Source organism: Hyperolius riggenbachi, chromosome 2 (genome assembly GCF_040937935.1).
Source record: "Hyperolius riggenbachi isolate aHypRig1 chromosome 2, aHypRig1.pri, whole genome shotgun sequence".
Classification (NCBI taxonomy): Eukaryota; Metazoa; Chordata; class Amphibia; order Anura; family Hyperoliidae; genus Hyperolius; species Hyperolius riggenbachi.
The window spans coordinates 296,777,411-296,797,739 of record NC_090647.1 but is presented as its reverse complement, the minus strand read 5'-3'; the positions used below and the strand labels follow the sequence as shown (position 1 = coordinate 296,797,739).

General features: G+C 44.5%; 1 protein-coding gene across 1 annotated transcript in view; it reads right to left on the bottom strand.

Moving 5' to 3' along the window:
- Positions 1-20,329, bottom strand: part of IL22RA1 (interleukin 22 receptor subunit alpha 1) — a 57,233-nt gene that overhangs the window by 6,560 nt on the left and 30,344 nt on the right. The window lies entirely within an intron of this gene.

The window sequence follows — 20,329 nt, the reverse complement described above, 5'->3', positions numbered from 1 at the left end:
TAAGGACTGTAGGTTCATTCTTAACCTGAATCTGTTCTTAAGTCGGAACACTGTGCCATCTCTGTCCCCTGTACCTCTTCTGTGACCCCCTGTGCCAGCAGTGTCCCCCTCTGTGTCACCTCTGCCTCAGGTACCTGCTTATACAAGTTTAAAAGCCATTTTTTCTTTGAATTTTTTAAAATCGATTTTCTCAAAAACTACAAGTCCAATTTGAAAAAAATGTTTTTGAATTGTTCCCATGGAAACACAGAATCCATGCTGTTCGTATAGGCGGTCGTTCGTAAATCGGGCGTTCGTAAGTCGGGGACTTCCTGTACCAACAATATTACCACAGTTTAATGCATCAAGCCCATAGTCTCACAACCAGGAATCGAGCCATAGCTTGAAAGCTATGCCTGACCAATTTGGTTTTCTAGTACCCAGTTACTATAAAGAAAAAAAGCTACCAAATGCTCCCATCTGCACCCAGGTCACTTTCAATACTCCCACCTTCACGTCATTGCGACAAATGACAATAAAGTGGGAATCTTGAGTATGCTTATAAATTCCTTTCCATTGTAATCCATCATAGATCACTGCCAAAATTGAATGTAGTGAGTGTGGCAAACACTGAAATAAGAGTTTTGGCGCAATAATCATCATGAGGTTCAGAGCACTAATGGTTTCAGATATTGACTGTGCGTTGAGGTCCCTATCCTTCGTAAAATTTCAGCTATAGCTCCATTTTGAAGAGGAACTCCAGTGAACATAATGTAATAAAAAAGTACTTCATTTTTACAATAATTATGTATAAATGATTTAGTCAGTGTTTGCCCATTGTAAAAGTTTTCCTCTCCCTGATTTACATTCTGACATTTATCACATGGTGACATTTTTACTGCTGGCAGGTGAAGTCAGTGAAAGGAGATGCTGCTTGCTTTTTTGGCAATTGGAAATAGCTGTAAACAGTAAAACAGCTGTTATTTCCCACAATGCAATGAGGTTCACAGACGGGAAACTGCTAGGATCATGGTCCTCACAGTTTCTTGTGGGAGGGGATTCACTAAAATATCAGCCATACCAAGCCCCCTGATGATCAGTTTGTGTAAAGCTATAGATTTCTCATGTAAAAGGGGGTATCAGCTACTGATTGGGATTCAATTCTTGGTCACAGTTTCTCTTTAAGAAGGTTATATCACCATTTAGAATAAAGAGGTGTAAGTGCATCCTTTCTGTCATACTACTGTTGTAAATGTCCCCCATGGCAGTATTATCTCAACCCTCCACTACAACAAAAAGGCTTGCTGATATCTTAGGAGGCTAAGTATCTAGTACCATCCATATCTGCACACCAGTCCTTTATTGTCTGCAAAAATTAATTTCAGTTACCTCAAAACTTGGACACTTTACAGATATTTCCTTATGCAAGTTCCCTCTTCAATTTCTTGAAGACTAAGCATCTGATCCAGATTTTAGATGATCTTAATTTTAGCAATCCATACATTTTAGTTACAGCTGACGTGTCATCCCTCTGTACAGTTATTAATCAGGATGCTGAGATTTTAGTTATTGAACACATTTTAAGAGGTAGCCACATTTTAAATGACAAAATACTATTTCTTGTAGAGGCGCTTACATTTGCTATGAGTCATAACTACCTCTGGTTTAAGGGCAAATCATATCAACAGATAACCACTTCAGGACCGGCCGCCTAACCCCCCTTAAGGACCAGGGCAATTTGCATGGAGGGGGGCGCATTTGGGGGGGGTCAGGCGGCCGAATCCCATCTGTGGCTGGCTGGGCATGGCGTCCCCCATGGAGGCAGGTGTCCCCCCTGTAGCTGGCAGCCATCACTCACCTTCCAGGCTCCAGCGATGAGCTGCAGTAGCCACCTCTTCTCCTGCCGGCATCTCCTCTCCAAATGATGCTCAGGTCCGGATCGCGGGCTTGATGACGTCATCAAGCCGGGACCCGGCGCTGACGTCAGAAGGAGCAGAGATGCCGGCCAGAGCAGAGGGGGGCGCCGATCGTCGCTGGAACGGCACGGAGGTGAGTGGATCCTCTTCTTTTCCCCCCTATCGCCGCAGCTGTCAAAGGGATCACTATGATCCGACGGCGATCGTAGTGATCACGTGATCAGCAGCCATACGCGATGGCTGCTGATCACTCGGGGGAGATGCCAGCTGTCATATGACAGCTTAATCTCCCCTCTACGGTGCGCACGATCACGTCGGGAGCGGTGGTTTAGCGCGGGTGTTGAATCAACGTCCGGTCAGAACGGTAGCACCACCTGCTGGATGTTGATTCAACGTCCGTGGTCCCCAAAAGGTTAAGCTCTCAGTCTGGCTAACATTTTTATGGCTAAATGGGATTTATCAATCAGAAGAATCGTACTAATCTGGTTGTTTGGAAACTTTTCATAGACGATGCATTTTTTATTTGAAGGGGGGTAAGGTGGCTTTAAATGAATTTATAGGTATTATAAATGATAATTGAGATAATTTAGTTTTTAACTGCTAATTAAGAAAGGAGGTAGTAAACTTTCTTGATTTGGCAATCTCAAACCAGCAGAATAAACACAATACTAAGACATTCTTTAAGCAGATCGACCAGAAACAACTACCGGTATCTCTATGGATAGCTGTCACCGCCCTCCTTGGCTCAGATCAATTCTATCCGGACAGTTTTTACTTATTTTTAGAAACTGCACTAATTATGATGATTTTATTCTGCAAACAAGTTTATCACGATCCGCACCATGAAAAAAGTTTTATTTATAGCTCAATCCATATAAAAAACACGATTAAAAAGTATGGGTACACATACAGATACCATTAAAAAGTATGGGTACACATACAGATGACACACAGGCGTTTCGGACCATCACAGTCCCTTCTCAAATCATAATGAACCCAATGTGGGTTCATTATGATTTGAGAAAGGACTGTGATGGTCCGAAACGCTTGTGCGTCATCTGTATGTGTACCCATACTTTTTAATGGTATCTGTATGTGTACCCATACTTTTTAATCATGTTTTTTATATGAATTGAGCTATAAATAAAAACTTTTTTGATGGTGCGGATCATGATAAACTTGACTGCAGACGCTCATTGCTCCAGAGTGGATCTCGGCACATCATAATATACCATTGGTGCACTAACAATTCAGATTGATTTTTTTTTGCAAACAGACATTTTAATCAACAGATTTGTGGAAAAAGGCTATTGCGTACACACTTTGATTAAGATAAGGAACATTATTGCAAGGAACGATCGGCAGAATATTATTCATGAAAAAAATAATATGATTGTATCAGAGAACCCAAAGAATAATTATAAGCTACTATTTATTACCAATTTTAATATCCAACATAAAGAAATTAAAAAACAAATATCTAAACACTGGCACCTCCTACTATTAGACCCCGACCTTAAAGATTACATTTCACCAATACCACAGGTTGTATTTAGGAAGGCACTGAGCCTTCAAAACATCCTAACAATATGAATACTCCACCACTAAAACCAAGGCGTACGCTTTTAGACATGACTGGGTTTTTCAGTTGTAAAAGTTGTTTCGCTTGCAGAGCATATACCATGATACCTAGCAAGTATGATCAATTTAATAGTAAAACTACAGGCCAACACTTCTAAATAAAAAAAAATGATTTAATAGCATTTACGCTATCTACCGGTACTTGCTAGAATGTCCATGTGGACTACAATATGTTGGGAAAACGTAACATGAATTTATAAGACGCCTCTATGAACATTTCCACAATATTAGCAAGGGAAAAGTAGACCACTCCATTCCAAATCATTTTAAGAGTGTGCATAGCAAGGACCTAAGTATAAAGAATAACTAGGGACCGTGAGACCGTGAGCTCTTGAAACTAAATGGATTTACACGTTGAGAACTATGAGACCACATAGACTGAGTAATGATTTTAATTAAAAAATTTTTTTAGATAACTCTTGTATTTATTTTACTGTGACTTTTTTATACAGGTATTCTGATTTATGGCCACTAGGTGGCAGCAGTAAACCCAAAGGATGTAAGATTTTTACCACTCTGTTGAAGTAAACATGCATATCTGAATGAAAACCTCTATGCAATACTAATTCGAACGCAATTTTTTTCTTAGTGGTGCACTTGATTAATTAATGCATTAGCACTTTGACACTGTTGCTGCTATTTATTTATTCATGGGTTCATTTGTATTTTGTGATTGCTGTGATTCATTTTATTTATTTAATGCTTTTCATCTATTAATTTCTCAAAAAGAAAAAGCATGGTGTTTGGCACTGTAGTTTTAATAAAAGCAGCAGGTGTACAACAAAGTGAATCACATACAAATACACAAAGGCATGTGTCCATGTGAGATGGAGTACTTATCGTGCTCTGCTGGAGTGGGGAGGCAGTAGTGTTGGGCGAACACCTAGATGTTCGGGTTCGGGCCGAACAGGCCGAACATGGCCGCGATGTTCGGGTGTTCGACCCGAACTCCGAACATAATGGAAGTCAATGGGGACCCGAACTTTCGTGCTTTGTAAAGCTTCCTTACATGCTACATACCCCAAATTTGCAGGGTATGTGCACCTTGGGAGTGGGTACAAGAGGAAAAAAAATTAGCAAAAAGAGCTTATAGTTTTTGAGAAAATCGATTTTAAAGTTTCAAAGGGAAAACTGTCTTTTAAATGCGGGAAATGTCTGTTTTCTTTGCACAGGTAACATGCTTTTTGTCGGCATGCAGTCATAAATGTAATACATATAAGAGGTTCCAGGAAAAGGGAACGCTAACCCAGCAGCAGCACACGTGATGGAACAGGAGGAGGGTGGCGCAGGAGGAGAAGGCCACGCTTTGAGACACAACAACCCAGGCCTTGCATGAGGACAAGAAGCGTGCGGATAGCAATTTGCGTTTTGTCGCCATGCAGTCATAAATGTAATACAGATGAGAGGTTCAATAAACAGGGACCGGAAACGCTAACCCATCACAGATGTTCATTGTTCATGTTACTTGGTTGGGGTCCGGGAGTGTTGCGTAGTCGTTTCCAATCCAGGATTGATTCATTTTAATTTGAGTCAGACGGTCTGCATTTTCTGTGGAGAGGCGGATACGCCGATCTGTGACGATGCCTCCGGCAGCACTGAAACAGCGTTCCGACATAACGCTGGCTGCCGGGCAAGCCAGCACCTCTATTGCGTACATTGCCAGTTTGTGCCAGGTGTCTAGCTTCGATACCCAATAGTTGAAGGGTGCAGATGGATTGTTCAACACAGCTATGCCATCTGACATGTAGTCCTTGACCATCTTCTCCAGGCGATCGGTGTTGGAGGTGGATCTGCACGCTTGCTGTTCTGTGTGCTGCTGCATGGGTGTCAGAAAATTTTCCCACTCCAAGGACACTGCCGATACCATTCCCTTTTGGGCACTAGCTGCGGCTTGTGTTGTTTGCTGCCCTCCTGGTCGTCCTGGGTTTGCGGAAGTCAGTCTGTCGGCGTACAACTGGCTAGAGGAGGGGGAGGATGTCAATCTCCTCTTTAAAGTCTCCACAAGGGCCTGCTGGTATTCTTCCATTTTGACCTGTCGGACTCTTTCTTCAAGCAGTTTTGGAACATTGTGTTTGTACCGTGGATCCAGAAGGGTATAAACCCAGTAATTGGTGTTGTCCAGAATGCGCACAATGCGTGGGTCGCGTTCAATGCAGTCCTAGGCCGAAGAGGTCATAGCCTAGGGTCACAAAAACCTGTTTATTTGGGCTATTGCAATGGTAGTGATGGTGACGTACATAAATCTCAGCCATGGCCGTTAGCAACGTCTGAATTTCACGAAATGTCTCATGCAGGTAGAAGACATATTGTTAGACTTGGATTCCAAAGATGGGGTCCCTACATCTCTGCAAACCAGAGTTACAGGGCTCCAAAATTGGTAAAATCCCCCATAGGCTTTCATTGGGCCTCCTATTTACAGTTCCAAAATCTCACATCTTTTCAAAGGGCAAATGATCAGCAGTGGCAAATTTTCTAGCATTGTAGGGACCCTTAGGGGGAACATGACTGGTGAGTTTCGGGTCCCTAGGCCGAAGAGGTCATAGCCTAGGGTCACAAAAACCTGTTTATTTGGGCTATTTCAATGGTAGTGATGGTGACGTACATAAATCTCAGCCATGGCCGTTAGCAACGTCTGAATTTCACGAAATGTCTCATGCAGGTAGAAGACATATTGTTAGACTTGGATTCCAAAGATGGGGTCTACATCTCTGCAAACCAGAGTTACAGGGCTCCAAAATTGGTAAAATCCCCCATAGGCTTTCATTGGGCCTCCTATTTACAGTTCCAAAATCTCACATCTTTTCAAAGGGCAAATGATCAGCAGTGGCAAATTTTCTAGCATTGTAGGGACCCTTAGGGGGAACATGACTGGTGAGTTTCGGGCCCCTAGGCCGAAGAGATCATAGCCTAGGGTCACAAAAACCTGTTTATTTGGGCTATTTCAATGGTAGTGATGGTGACGTACATAAATCTCAGCCATGGCCGTTAGCAACGTCTGAATTTCACGAAATGTCTCATGCAGGTAGAAGACATATTGTTAGACTTGGATTCCAAAGATGGGGTCCCTACATCTCTGCAAACCAGAGTTACAGGGCTCCAAAATTGGTAAAATCCCCCATAGACTTTCATTGGGCCTCCTATTTACAGTTCCAAAATCTCACATCTTTTCAAAGGGCAAATGATGATCAGCAGTGGCAAATTTTCTAGCATTGTAGGGACCCTTAGGGGGAACATGACTGGTGAGTTTCGGGCCCCTAGGCCAAAGAGGTCATAGCCTAGGGTCACAAAAACCTGTTTATTTGGGCTATTTCAATGGTAGTGATGGTGACGTACATAAATCTCAGCTATGGCCGTTAGCAACGTCTGAATTTCACGAAATGTCTCATGCAGGTAGAAGACATATTGTTAGACTTGGATTCCAAAGATGGGGTCCCTACATCTCTGCAAACCAGAGTTACAGGGCTCCAAAATTGGTAAAATCCCCCATAGGCTTTCATTGGGCCTCCTATTTACAGTTCCAAAATCTCACCTCTTTTCAAAGGGCAAATGATCAGCAGTGGCAAATTTTCTAGCATTGTAGGGACCCTTAGGGGGAACATGACTGGTGAGTTTCGGGCCCCTAGGCCAAAGAGGTCATAGCCTAGGGTCACAAAAACCTGTTTATTTGGGCTATTTCAATGGTAGTGATGGTGACGTACATAAATCTCAGCTATGGCCGTTAGCAACGTCTGAATTTCACGAAATGTCTCATGCAGGTAGAAGACATATTGTTAAACTTGGATTCCAAAGATGGGGTCCCTACATCTCTGCAAACTAGAGTTACAGGGGTCCAAAATTGGTAAAATCCCCCATAGACTTTCATTGCCTCCCTATTTCACTTTCCAAAATCTCACATCTTTTCAAAGGGCAATGGCTCAGCAGTACCAAATTTTCTAGCATTGTAGGGACCCTTAGGGGGAACATGACTGGTGAGTTTCGGGCCCTTAGGCCAAAGAGGTCATAGCCTAGGGTCACAAAAACCTGTTTATTTGGGCTATTTCAATGGTAGTGATGGTGACGTACATAAATCTCAGCCATGGCCGTTAGCAAAGTCTGAATTTCACGAAATGTCTCATGCAGGTAGAAGACATATTGTTAGACTTGGATTCCAAAGATGGGGTCCCTACATCTCTGCAAACCAGAGTTACAGGGCTCCAAAATTGGTAAAATCCCCCATAGGCTTTCATTGGGCCTACTATTTACCGTTCCAAAATCTCACACCATTTCAAAGGGCAATGGCTCAGCAGTGGCAAAACTCACCAGTCATGATCCCCCTAAGGGTCCCTACAATGATAGAAAATTTGGTACGGCTGAGCCATTGCCCTTTGAAAAGATGTGAGATTTTGGAAAGTGAAATAGGGAGGCAATGAAAGTCTATGGGGGATTTTACCAATTTTGGAGCCCTGTAACTCTGGTTTGCAGAGATGTAGGGACCCCATCTTTGGAATCCAAGTCTAACAATATGTCTTCTACCTGCATGAGACATTTCGTGAAATTCAGACGTTGCTAACGGCCATGGCTGAGATTTATGTACGTCACCATCACTACCATTGAAATAGCCCAAATAAACAGGTTTTTGTGACCCTAGGCTATGACCTCTTTGGCCTAGGGGCCCGAAACTCACCAGTCATGTTCCCCCTAAGGGTCCCTACAATGCTAGAAAATTTGGTACTGCTGAGCCATTGCCCTTTGAAAAGATGTGAGATTTTGGAAAGTGAAATAGGGAGGCAATGAAAGTCTATGGGGGATTTTACCAATTTTGGAGCCCTGTAACTCTGGTTTGCAGAGATGTAGGGACCCCATCTTTGGAATCCAAGTCTAACAATATGTCTTCTACCTGCATGAGATATTTCGTGAAATTCAGACGTTGCTAACGGCCATGGCTGAGATTTATGTACGTCACCATCACTACCATTGAAATAGCCCAAATAAACAGGTTTTTGTGACCCTAGGCTATGACCTCTTCGGCCTAGGGGCCCGAAACTCACCAGTCATGTTCCCCCTAAGGGTCCCTACAATGCTAGAAAATTTGCCACTGCTGATCAATTGCCCTTTGAAAAGATGTGAGATTTTGGAACTGTAAATAGGAGGCCCAATGAAAGCCTATGGGGGATTTTACCAATTTTGGAGCCCTGTAACTCTGGTTTGCAGAGATGTAGGGACCCCATCTTTGGAATCCAAGTCTAACAATATGTCTTCTACCTGCATGAGACATTTCGTGAAATTCAGACGTTGCTAACGGCCATGGCTGAGATTTATGTACGTCACCATCACTACCATTGCAATAGCCCAAATAAACAGGTTTTTGTGACCTCTATGACCTCTTCGGCCTAGGACTGCATTGAACGCGACCCACGCATTGTGCGCATTCTGGACAACACCAATTACTGGGTTTATACCCTTCTGGATCCACGGTACAAACACAATGTTCCAAAACTGCTTGAAGAAAGAGTCCGACAGGTCAAAATGGAAGAATACCAGCAGGTCCTTGTGGAGACTTTAAAGAGGAGATTGACATCCTCCCCCTCCTCTAGCCAGTTGTACGCCGACAGACTGACTTCCGCAAACCCAGGACGACCAGGAGGGCAGCAAACAACACAAGCCGCAGCTAGTGCCCAAAAGGGAATGGTATCGGCAGTGTCCTTGGAGTGGGAAAATTTTCTGACACCCATGCAGCAGCACACAGAACAGCAAGCGTGCAGATCCACCTCCAACACCGATCGCCTGGAGAAGATGGTCAAGGACTACATGTCAGATGGCATAGCTGTGTTGAACAATCCATCTGCACCCTTCAACTATTGGATATCAAAGCTAGACACCTGGCACAAACTGGCAATGTACGCAATAGAGGTGCTGGCTTGCCCGGCAGCCAGCGTTATGTCGGAACGCTGTTTCAGTGCTGCCGGAGGCATCGTCACAGATCGGCGTATCCGCCTCTCCACAGAAAATGCAGACCGTCTGACTCAAATTAAAATGAATCAATCCTGGATTGGAAACGACTACGCAACACTCCCGGACCCCAACCAAGTAACATGAACAATGAACATCTGTGATGGGTTAGCGTTTCCGGTCCCTGTTTATTGAACCTCTCATCTGTATTACATTTATGACTGCATGGCGACAAAACGCAAATTGCTATCCGCACGCTTCTTGTCCTCATGCAAGGCCTGGGTTGTTGTGTCTCAAAGCGTGGCCTTCTCCTCCTGCGCCACCCTCCTCCTGTTCCATCACGTGTGCTGCTGCTGGGTTAGCGTTACCGGTCCCTTTTCCTGGAACCTCTTATATGTATTACATTTATGACTGCATGCCGACAAAAAGCATGTTACCTGTGCAAAGAAAACAGACATTTCCCGCATTTAAAAGACAGTTTTCCCTTTGAAACTTTAAAATCGATTTTCTCAAAAACTATAAGCTCTTTTTGCTAATTTTTTTTTCCTCTTGTACCCACTCCCAAGGTGCACATACCCTGTAAATTTGGGGTATGTAGCATATAAGGAGGCTTTACAAAGCACGAAAGTTCGGGTCCCCATTGACTTCCATTATGTTCGGAGTTCGGCTCGAACACCCGAACATCGCGGCCATGTTCGGCCTGAACCCGAACATCTAGATGGTCGCCCAACACTACACGTGACCCGTTCGGCCAATCACAGCGCTAGCCGAACGTTCGGGTAACGTTCGGCCATGCGCTCTTAGTTCGGCCATATGGCCGAACAGTTTGGCCGAACACCATCAGGTGTTCGGCTGAACTCGAACATCACCCGAACAGGGTGATGTTCTGCAGAACCCGAACAGTGGAGAACACTGTTCGCCCAACACTAGGAGGCAGCTGTGGGCGCCAGAGGGTGCACTGCCTTACCACCATTTCGCAATGGGGTGAGCCTTGCTTCCTCAGAGGCTTACGTGCACAAAGTGCTGGAGGGGAGAGGCCATTAAAATAGCCTACTTCCGTAAGAGTCCCCGCCTACCTGTCTGGAACGGCCTGGAGCCAATCAAAAGGTGGAAGCTTTGTGTGCGTCATACCGGGCGGTGTACATACGTCACCGCGTTCAGAGGACGCTCGCCCCACTCAAGGAAGAACGCGTAACCATGGCAACACAGTCCGCCCCAAGTCATGCAGAAGGCGGCAGCTGGCGGCTGTCAACCAATCGGCAGGCAGGGGGCGGATATGTCGCACATACAGTAAACAAATAGTTGTGCATAACGACGTTCCCCCTCGTCCAATAAGGCAGGCCACGGTAAAACACCTATCGGCCCGCAATACAGGCAAGGGGGGAATTAAACGGCTGTGATGCGCAGCATCCTCCATACCATGTTAGTCCTGGTGAATTACCAAGGAAAATGCTCATTAGCTAATTAATCTATTCATTTACTCATCATGCATTTTGGATTGCAGCGATTCATTTTATGGTGTTATCTATTCATTTATCTATTTATTTTTTTCTATTTCATTAATAATTATAGTGCTACTTTCTTACTTTACTCATTATGCTAATTTATTTAATTAATTATTTAATGGATTGATTTTATGGTATGTTCTATCTATCTATTGTTACATTATTGTTATTATGTTTGATATTTTCCAGTACTTTTCAACTAAAAAAAGTACCAAAAAGTAGGTGAAAAAGTACTAGTAAAATTATTTTGAGTATTTTCTTGCTTTCTGGTGGTTTGAAAGGCATTTTATTGACAAGTTTAAAATTATCTCCTAGGAGAAAATGCAGGTGAAAAAGTGAATTGCATAAGGCCCCGTGGTCTAAAATTGTCACTAGCTTACTGCTTTTAGTTTAAACTACAGCGATTATTCAAGCGCTTGTATGCTCTATTCTTAGCCATGTTATGTGAAAAATATATTCAGGTGTCTCTAGACTACGATACCCAGAATGCTCTTGCTTCCTCATGAGCATCACTGGGTAAAGCACCACCTGACTAGGTTTAGTCAGTGTTGTTTGGTCATATTGAAACTATACTTCCCATAGAGCACCTGAGCAGCTAGTAAGGTGATGAGGTCACATGACTGCTAAAAGCCAATCACGGGCCACTAAGTATGCGATCAGATGATTAATTGGAGCGCCACAATGATTCTCAATGGCATCAATGGGCGGAATAGCATTCACACACCAAACAAGCTGCTTATCTATAAGTTCTATATATTGCCCCACCGTTCAGCTCACTCCCCAAATATCCCCTGATGATGGTGAAAGCTAAAACCTGATTGGGATTTGGAGAAGTGGGCAATTATATACTTCCAATTACTGTATATTTGCAAATGTGCACTATTGTTGAAGGCTTGTTTACGCACCAGGTCCTATTTGCACGGACCCATGATGTGAGTACTAGTTTCTGGAACTTGTTTTTAACTGGTTTTAAATAAATTGGATTTTAGTTTGTGGATCAGCAATCTGACCCATTATATTTGGTTGATGTGGTGATGAGCACCTGTCAGTATATTGTGCACTGGGTGGCTGCAGGTCTCTGCAACATAGCGCAGAGAATTGTGCTAACCTCTGCCAGCTTGACTTATTCTACTAAGTGTGAAGTGCTTGTATCTTTCTACCTCCACTGTTGTAAATTTGCTTTTAGTTCTGCCACTCATTGAGGATACAAAAAAAGTGTTTTGTGTGTCACACCAATATGTGGAAATGAGTGCAGCATATTTTATAAGTCACAAATTATCATGTTGCTCTATAGCGGATCTGCTCTGCTGGTTACTCTTTACAAATTGCCATGGATACCTGCAAAAATAAATAAAAAAGTGTTGATACTTACCTTTCCTAAAGTGCTTTGGGTCCTCCAATCCCTTGGTCCTACAGATGCTAGCTATGTCACTAAACTCTGATTCTTTCTGCCACTAGTTGTTCAGAATAATTTGTACAGAGTGATTTGTAGTGATGATTGAAAGCTGCTTGTGATTATCAGCAGCTGCCGGTCTGAGGAGACAGATGACTTAGATTGCTTCAGGAAAGGTGAGTATTTTTTTAAAAGCTAGCCTTGGGTGACTTCCACCAAAACACATATAGTGGTCTACTGGTGTTACCCTCACCTGTCCTACCTGAATGTAGTGGATAAAATAAACTTCACCTTAACTTGTGAACCCATCAATGCTCTGATCCTTGATAGGAGTGATGATTTCAACAAGGTGTGGGACCCCTGGATCTCGCGAAACATCTCTCGTGGGTCACAAATCCAGGTAGAACTATAGCCCTCAACCCTTAATCTTGGCATTGACCCGGATTTCATGATAGGGACAGAATGATGCCTCTAGGAGCTGAGATGAACCAGATTACATATGCCTATGCAGAGGTTATTCCCTTTACAATTTCTGTGAATTGTTATATAGTCATTGATATTATCTGAATATAGGTTACCTTATGTTTTGTAACTACGTGTTAGATGTTCATGATATGTGAAACCCCTGTTGGGTCTCCATGTCTGTATGCTACATTTTCTAAGCAAAATTGTCCTTTGGGTCTAATAAAAGTCTTAAACGCTAGCCTTGGGTGCATTATAATAAGGATAAACTCACAGAAGGTACAGTTGTGCTCAAAATTATTCAACCCCCATTGAAATTGAGTGTTTTGGCCAGTTTGACATTGATTTTGATCATTTCAGTCATCTTGTTTACAATTAAATCAAAGAGGCACTTGTAAGTCAGACAAATATAACATAACATTTATAATGAAATAACCACAAATGTCTTTTCTGTGCTCACATCATTATCAGTTTTATTCAACCCCCAAGTGACATTCATTCTTAGTACTTAGTACAACATCCTTTTCCTGTTATAACAGCTTTTAAACGTGAAGCATAGCCTGACACAAGTGTCTTGCAGCGATCTACGGGTATCTTAGCCCATTCTTCATGGGCAAAAGCCTCCAGTTCAGTCACATTCTTAGGCTTGTGCGCTGCAACTGCTTTCTTTAAGTCCCACCAGAGGTTCTCAATTGGATTTAAGTCTGGTTACTGCGATGGCCACTCCAAAATGTTCCAGCCTTTAAGCTGCAACCATGCTCTAGTGCAGTGTTTCTCAACATTTTATTGGTATGCACCCCTATTAAAACCCTGTACTCACCAAGTACCCCCTAGCATAGTAAACATTATCACAAGTACCCCTTGACAAATATATATTTATTCGTAGTACATGATAATTGGTTCTAAACAATTTCCAAGCATTTACTATTGCTTTTAATTAGCTAACATACTAATACTAATAAAAGTTATCATTTTCTAAAGCTCTAAATTTCTTATACTTGTTTTAGTATATCAAGCCCGAGTACCCCCTGGAACCATCAGAAGTACCCCCTGGGGTACACATACCACACGTTGAGAACCTAGGCTCTAGTGAACTTGGAGGTATGCTTGGGATAATTATCCTGTTGAAAGGTCCAACGTCTCCCTAGCCTCAGGTTTGTGACGGACTGCATCATATTTTCATCCAATATCTCCTGGTACTGAAGAGAATTCATGGTACCTTGCACACGCTGAAGCTTCCCTGTACCTGCAGAAGCAAAACAGCCCCAAAGCATGATTGACCCCTCACCATGCTTCACAGTAGGCAAGGTGTTCTTTTCTTCATAGGCCTTGTTCTTCCTCCTCCAAACATAGCATTGATCCATGGGCCCAAACAGTTCTAATTTTGTTTCATCAGTCCACAGAACACTATCCCAAAACTTTTGTGGTTTGTTCACATGACTTTTAGCATACTGCAGTCGACTTTTCTTATTCTTTGGAGACAGCAAGGGAGCCTGGGAGTTCTGGCATGGAGGCCTTCATTACGCAGTGTGCTCCTTATTGTCTGAGCTGAAACTTCAGTACCCGCATCTGACAAATCTTTTTTTCAGTTCCTCAGCAGTCACACAGGGACTTTTCTCCACTTTGCGCTTCAGGTAGCGCACAGCAGTCAAAGTCAGCATCTTCTTTCTGCCACGACCAGGTAGTGTTTCAACAGTGCCCTGTGCCTTGAATTTGGGAATGATGCTTCCTATGGTGTCTCTTGGTATGTTTAACATCTTTGCAATCTTCTTATAGCCATTGCCCTTCCTGTGAAGAGAAATCACCTCTTCTCTTGTCTTCCTGGACCACTTTCTTGACTTCACCATGTTTGTAAACACACCAGTAAATGTCTAGAAGGAGCTGAGTATCACAGTCATTTTAAATCTGGCTTATTGGTGCTTAATATGCTTGATTGCTGCTGATTAACATCCACAGGTGTTTTCAATAACTGATCGAAAACACTTGAAGGAACCTCTGTTCTTAAGAGTGGTAGTCTTTAAGGGGTTGAATAATTGTCAATGAAGAAATCACACACAAAAAACATTTAATACTGTATTACAAAAACAATTGATGTCATTTTAGTTGCATATGGTTCTTTAACCACTTGCCGACCGCACACTCATAACGTGCGGCGGCAAAGGGGTAGCTGGAGGACCAGCGACGCAACTGTGCGTCGCCAGGTGCCTCCCTAATTAATCAGGAAAGGCCGCTCGCGCGAGCGGCCGTTTCCTGTTAGATCACGGAGCGGGTCTCCGTGAATAGCCTGCGAGCCGCTGATTGCGGCTCGCAGACTAAATGTAAACGTAGGAGACATTTGTCTCCTTTGTTTACATTGTACGGCGCTGCTGCGCAGCAGCGCCGTAAGGCAGATCGGCGATCCCCGGCCAATCAGCGGCCGGGGATCGCCGCCATGTGACAGGAGACAGCCTGTCACTGGCTGCACAGGACGGATAGCGTCCTGTGCAGCCCCGATCACCGGGGATGAGCAGGTAGGAGAGGGAGGGGGGAATTTCGCCGCGGAGGGGGGCTTTGAGGTGCCCCCCCCGCAACATACCTGCCCACCGGAGCGATCAGACCCCCCCAGCACATCATCCCCATAGGGGGGAAAAAAGGGGGGCGATCTGATCGCTCTGCATGAAACATGATCTGTGCTGGGGGCTGCAGAGCCCACTCAGCACAGATCACAAAAAATAACGCTGGTCCTTAAGGGGGGGTAAAGGGTGGGTCCTCAAGTGGTTAAAAAGTCCTTGTAAGATTTCATTCTGAACACAATTACAAATGTACACTAAATTCCCTAAAACCCTGTACAGCATTGGGGGTTGAATAATTTTGAACACAACTGTAAATAAATACAACAAATAGCAGTTCAAATGCATTTGTATTAGTACATTAGGTTTACTTTTGCTTCCCAACATTTTCATTGTGGAGTGTTCTTCTATAAACATATCAAACGCCAGTGCCTATAAACAAATATGTCACAGATATCTAATTTCTAAACCATAAATAATAAAGAGACCCCAGACACCAGCGTAAAGGCGGGCACATTTTATTGACTTATAAAAGGCAATCAGTGGCAATCAAATATTGTAGTGTTTGTTCTGGGGTCGCACTAAATGTGTTGCTTCAAAATTCTTGCTTTACTGTATTTGTAGTATCTGACACAATCTTTCAGGTGTTTTTCTCCTGAGAAAGAATGTGCATGTACAGCTATATAGATAACAAAAATAAGTGCAGAATGCGAACAGGCCAGTTCCCCCAGAAAGCTATGCTCACAATCTGAGGTTGGCCAGCAGAAAAATTCACCAGAATGTCAACATTTGATATTGCGCTGAAGAGGAAGAAAAGCTCAAGGCAAATACAACGAGCTACAGGTCAAAGGTATATAAACAGGGGCGTAGCTAGAAATGACTGGGCCCCATAGCAAAAAAAAAATATGGCCCCTTCCCCCCCCCCCCCCCCCCCCCCGACCTTCCAACCCCACGGACCGTGGACCTCCCACCCAAACATTTTGTGGGGAAATCTGATTTCCCCACAAAACACAACCAGATTGTTGGCAGATTTCCCCACAAAATGCAACCAGATTGTCAGCAGATTTCCCCACTAAATGCAACCAGATTGTCGGCAGATTTCCCCACAAAATGCAACCAGATTGTCAGCAGATTTCCCCACAATATGCAACCAGATTGTCGGCAGATTTCCCCACAATATGCAACCAGATTGTCGGCAGATTTCCCCATAATATGCAACCAGATTGTCGGCATATTTCCCCACAATATGCAACCAGATTGTCGGCAGATTTCCCCACAATATGCAACCAGATTGTCGGCAGATTTCCCCACAAAATGCAACCAGATTGTGGGCAGATTTCCCAACAAAATGCAACCAGATTGGCGGCAATTTCCCCCCAAAAAATGCAACCAAATTGGCAGCAGATTTTTCCAAAATAATGCAACCAGATTGTCGGCAGATTTTCCCACAAAATGCAACCAGATTGTCGGCAGATTTTCCCACAAAATGCAACCAGAATGTCGGCAGATTTCCCCATAAAATGCAATCAGATTATCACCAGATTTCCCGACAAAATGCAATCAGATTGTCGCCAGATTTCCCCACAAAATGCAGTATATGTAGCCAGGTCTATAGTGGGCTAACATTAATTACCTGGAGGGAGGGTGATTGCGTAGGCTGGCACGCTATTTGCGGTGCAGGCACTGCACTGGGTAGGCAGTTAGGTAGCTGGGTGGGAGGATAGGCAGTTAGGTAGCTGGGTAGGCAGATAGGTAGCTAGGTGGCAGGGTAGGCAGATAGGTAGCTGGGTGGCAGGGTAGGCAGATAGGTAGCAGGGTAGGCAGTTAGGTAGCTGGGTGACAGGGTAGGCAGTTAGGTAGCTGGGTGGCAGGGTAGGCAGATAGGTAGCCAGGTGGTAGGGTGGGCGGTTAGGTAGCCGGGTGGGTAGGTGGGCGGAATTGTAGCCAGGTGGGAGGGTGGGCGGTTAGGCGGCCGGGTGGGTGTTTGGCTGGGCGGTTAGGTGGCCGGGTGGGTGATTGGGTGGGTGGGCAGCTGGGTGGGTGGGTGATTAGGCAGCTGGGTGGGTGATTAGGCAGCTGGGTGGGTGGGTGATTAGGCTGCAGGGTGGGTGGGTGATTAGGCAGCTGGGTGGGTGGGTGGGTGATTAGGCAGCTGGGGGGAGGGGGGTGAGTGATTAGGCAGGGAATCAGCCGCTAGAGGTTCAGCTGCCCCCAGGCTACGGTGTCTCCTCTGTATGCCGCGCGCAATTAACCAGGAAGCAGTGCGCGCGGCATACAGAGGAGACACCGTAGCCTGGGGGCAGCTGAACCTCTAGCGGCTGATTCCCCGCCGGAGCCTGCTGATTATGCCGCACCTCCAGCCGCTCCTAACAGGAGGGGGGCCCGTCGAGGTGAGGGAGGGGGGTGGGGGGGGGTCCCGGGCCGGCCCCCGCAATGGCAATATAATAATAAAGAAAATTAAAAAGAAAAAAGAAAAGTCCTCTCAAGCAGCTGCAGTCCCCCTGTGACGTAGTGCTGCCATGGGGCCCCATAGCAACGCTATGGCTGCTATCCCCATTGCTACGCCACTGTATATAAATCATTCCAAACTAAAGAATATATCTTTGTTGAGCTCTTTTATTAACAGCTGATAAATTAATTTCATCTTGTGATCCATTGCAGGTCCATAATTAAAAAATAGTCCGGTGTGTGGCATTTTGAAGATATTGACACTCAATAGGTCTGATAGGAGGTGCCACTGGAAAGGGGGGAGGGTTGTTGGGAACGCATTTATTCAATAAGTATGGTATTTTGTCCAGACGCGTATCTGGAGGGATGCAGGCATGACGTGTGCCCCAGGCGACCTCCCTCTTCAATCATCAGGGGGGCGCAGTGCTGCTGACAGCATTCCTGAGTCTAAGGGAGTAACAATCATCCAGCAGCCTGCCCGTCTCAGCCTTTGTCTTATATCTACATTAGAGGCTATTGAGAGGTGAGCTCCAAACTTTTCCCACTCTCCCTAATCATGTCTCAGTCCCCGGAGATAGCGGCAGATGCTAGGGGTCTGGAGGTTACAAGATCTATTAATTCTCCTCTCTGTCATTCACACATTCCTCAGCCTTGTCTCAGTGTGCTGTTTACTTATTTTTATTTATGACACTCTCTGCACTTTAACCATTATCCTGCTGGCATCTCTGTGGCCAGATTTAACAACGTCTCTCTTGCACAGTGTATCTCAGTTGTTAAAATGCATTATATTTCTAGCTCAGTATCTATCTACTAATATTTAATAGGTTGTCAGCCTTTTATTATGTTATTATCGTCACTGAAAATGTTTCATTGCTTTCATTCATATGAGAGTGGTGGCTGCCATATTTATTTCCTTTTAAACAATACCAGTTGCATGGAAATCCTGCTGATCCTTCTGGTCACTAGGGTCTAAATCACACACCTGAAACATGCATGCAGCTAATCTTGTCAGATGTGTCATAGATATTTGATCTGCTTGCTTGTTTAGGGTCTATGGGCTAAGGCAGGGATCACACTTGTTTTTCAGTTTTCAACTCAGCTTTTTCTGCGCACATTTTCTGCACACCAAGTGTGTTTCTATGCAGAAAAATGTGTGCTTTTTTCACAACAGTTAAAAGTAATGTAATTGATACAGAAAACTGACAAAATGAGCAGAATTATCATGCAGAATGTCAGGTTTTTTTTTCTGTGCAAGAAAAACACATTAAGTGTGAACTAGCCCCTTGATTAACATGAGTTTTCAGTTCTTCTGTGCAGAAAACGCGTATGAAAACAGTCAAGTATGTTCCCTGCCTTAAAGTATTAGAGGCAGAGGATCAGAAGGATAGCCTCATTTATTTCATAGTGACAGTTACATTCTGGTATTTGTGTGTGCGTGTGTGTTCTGAATGCATGATGGGGTTACCCTGTCCAAAAAGGTGAGACCGGATGCTGTTGATTGTAGGTGTGTGTGTGTGTGGGGGGGGGGGGGGCTGGGGGGGCGCAATTTTAGTATTTGCCATGGGCGCTGCCTTGCCTAGATACGCCACTGATTTTGTCCACTAAACAAAAATCCTTAATCGCTAAAATGTATCTCCCACTAACTTACAAGTATTAGTAGTGTTAAAGGACACCCGGAGTGAGAGGTATATGGAGGCCAGCCCCGTGTCTAGTGGCGGGCCAGGCGGAGCTCTGCCCAGGGTGCTGTGATGGAGGGGGGTGCAGTGATGGATGGGGAAGCCGCAGCCTTCCTGGGACTCTCCCCAGTGCCCTCTTACGTGCTCCCTCCTCTTGGCAGAGTAAACGCAGCTGAAGACCGTAGGAACAGCTCCAAGCGCCAGTCACTTGCCGCTGGTCTCCTCTGTCTGCATAGCCGCTTATACTCTTTCTACTTCCTGATTAGCAGGAAGTAGAGAGAGTATAAGCGGCTATGTAGACAGAGGAGACCAGCGGCAAGTGATCAGTGTTTGGAGCCTGAAGAGAGGTGAGTTGCTAATACGAGTTTTCCACTGCACTTCCACTGCCAAGAGGGGTGAGCATGGAGGGGGGCCCCGGGGAGAGGGAGAAGTCGGGCCCCCCTCCCTGCAGCTGAATCCTATTGTGGCCGTGGTTCCCCACTCCATCACCTATACAGGGGGCACCTATACCTAGCTAACCAATACTGAAGGCACCTATACCTAGCTACCTATACTGAAGGCACCTATACCTGGCTACCTATACTGAAAGCACCTATACCTAGCTACCTATACTGAAGGCACCTATACTGAGATACCTATACTGAGGGCACCTATACCTAGCTAACCTATACTGGCGGCACCTATACCTAGCTAACCTATACTGGCAGCACCTATACCGAGCTAACCTATACTGGTGGCACCTATACCTAGCTGACCTATATTGGGAGCACCTATAGCTAGCTATCTATACTGGGGGCACCTACAGCTGGCTACCTACACTGGGGCACTTATG